This window comes from Bombina bombina, chromosome 7 (genome assembly GCF_027579735.1).
Source record: "Bombina bombina isolate aBomBom1 chromosome 7, aBomBom1.pri, whole genome shotgun sequence".
NCBI lineage: Eukaryota > Metazoa > Chordata > Amphibia > Anura > Bombinatoridae > Bombina > Bombina bombina.
In genome coordinates this window covers 468,450,599-468,452,675 of record NC_069505.1, presented here as the reverse complement: position 1 = coordinate 468,452,675, position 2,077 = coordinate 468,450,599, and the positions used below count along the sequence as shown (strand labels likewise).

The 2,077-nt window shown below is 49.4% G+C and overlaps 1 protein-coding gene across 1 annotated transcript in view; it reads right to left on the bottom strand.

The window, feature by feature from the left end:
- LOC128666746 (oocyte zinc finger protein XlCOF22) overlaps positions 1 to 1,548 on the bottom strand; it is a 36,018-nt gene extending 34,470 nt beyond the window's left edge. The window contains exon 1 of the mRNA XM_053721508.1: positions 1,445 to 1,548. The gene's annotated coding sequence lies outside the window, so the exon portion shown is untranslated. The remainder of the gene's footprint in view (positions 1 to 1,444) is intronic.
- Between the last annotated feature and the right edge of the window lie 529 nt (positions 1,549 to 2,077).

Here is a 2,077-nt window from a genome sequence, read left to right as displayed (position 1 = left end):
ACAATACAGAGTGACTATAACATGAGAGAGAGAGGAACTCGTGACAATACAGTGTTACTATAACATGAGAGAGGAGAGGAACTGGTGAAAATACAGTGTGACTATAACATGAGAGAGAGGAGAGGAACTGGTGAAAATACAGTGTGACTATAACATGAGAGAGAGGAGAGGAACTGTTGACAATACAGTGTGACTATAACATGAGAGAGGAGAGGAACTGGTGACAATACAGTGTGACTATAACATGAGAGAGGAGAGGAACTGGTGACAATACAGTGTGACTATAACATGAGAGAGGAGAGGAACTAGTGACAATACAGTGTGACTATAAAATGAGAGAGAGGAGAGGAACTGGTGACAATACAGTGTGACTATAAAATGAGAGAGAGGAGAGGAACTGGTGACAATACAGTGTGACTATAACATGAGAGAGAGGAAAGGAACTGGTGACAATATTGTTAGCCAACATCACCCTCTCACCCCATTCCTACCCTCTTAGCCAGCCTCACCCTCTCACCCCATTCCTACTCTGTCACCAGCCTCACTCTCCCACCCCATTCCTACCCTCTTAGCCAGCCTCACCCTCTCACCCCATTCCTACCCTGTTACCAGCCTCACCCTCTCACCCCATTCCTACCCTGTCACCAGCCTCACCCTCTCACCCTATTCCTACCCTCTTAGCCAGCCTCACCATCTCACCCCATTCCTACCCTCTTAGCCAGCCTCACCCTCTCACCCCATTCCTACCCTGTTACCAGCCTCACCCTCTCACCCCATTCCTACCCTGTCACCAGCCTCACCCTCTCACCCTATTCCTACCCTCTTAGCCAGCCTCACTCTCCCACCCCATTCCTACCCTCTTAGCCAGCCTCACCCTCTCACCCCATTCCTACCCTGTTACCAGCCTCACCCTCTCATCCCATTCCTACCCTGTCACCAGCCTCACCCTCTCACCCTATTCCTACCCTCTTAGCCAGCCTCACCCTCTCACCCCATTCCTACCCTCTTAGCCAGCCTCACCCTCTCACCCCATTCCTACCATCTTAGCCAGCCTCACCCTCTCACCCCATTCCTACCCTCTAAGACAGCCTCACCCTCTCACCCTATTCCTACCCTGTCACCAGCCTCACCCTCTCACCCCATTCCAACCCTGTCACCAGCCTCACCCCATTCCTACCCTGTTACCCAGCCTCACCCTCTCACCCCATTCCTACCATGTTAGCCAGCCTCACCCTCTCACCCCATTCCTACCCTGTCACCAGCCGCACCCTCTCACCCCATTCATACCCTGTCACCAGCCTCACCCTCTCACCCCAATCCTGCCCTCTCACACTAGCCTGTCAGTAACACCGCCGCCATCTTTGTCTCGGGAATGCTCTCATCCCCCGGTTACCAGCAGCGCCGCACACACAGCCGGTGTCACGAGTGACATACTTACAGATACCTGTAAGCTGCTCACTGCCGACAGCTATTCCCTCAGCAACAGCGCACCCAGAGCAGCTAAATACCATCACTACTGCGGAGAGAGATTCTCCATGCTAATTGATCAATGTCGTCAACACGTGATCTTGTTGTGCGTGCTATATACATGTGATCCTGTAGCAAGTGCTTGTGGGTAATGTAGTCTGATACTGTATAACATATAACTGGTGTCACTTCCTGTGCAGTAGGTACAGCAGGTAATGTGTTTGTGTGTGATATATATGTGTGTGTGATATATACAGATGTGATCCTGTAGCAAGTGCTTGTGGGTAATGTAGTCTGACACTGTATAACATATAACTGGTGTCACTTCCTGTGCAGTAGGTACAGCATGTAATGTATGTGTGTGATAGATATCATATGTGTGTGTGATATATACATGTGATCCTGTAGCAAGTGCTCGTGGGTAATGTAGTCTGACACTGTATAACATATAATTGGTGTCCCTTCCTGTGCAGTATTTACAGCTGGTAATGTGTGTGTGTGTGTGTGATATGTGTGTGTGCTATATACATGTGATCCTGTAGCAAATGCTTGTGGGTAATGTTGTCTAATACTGTATAACATATAACTGGTGTCACTTCCTGTGCAGTAG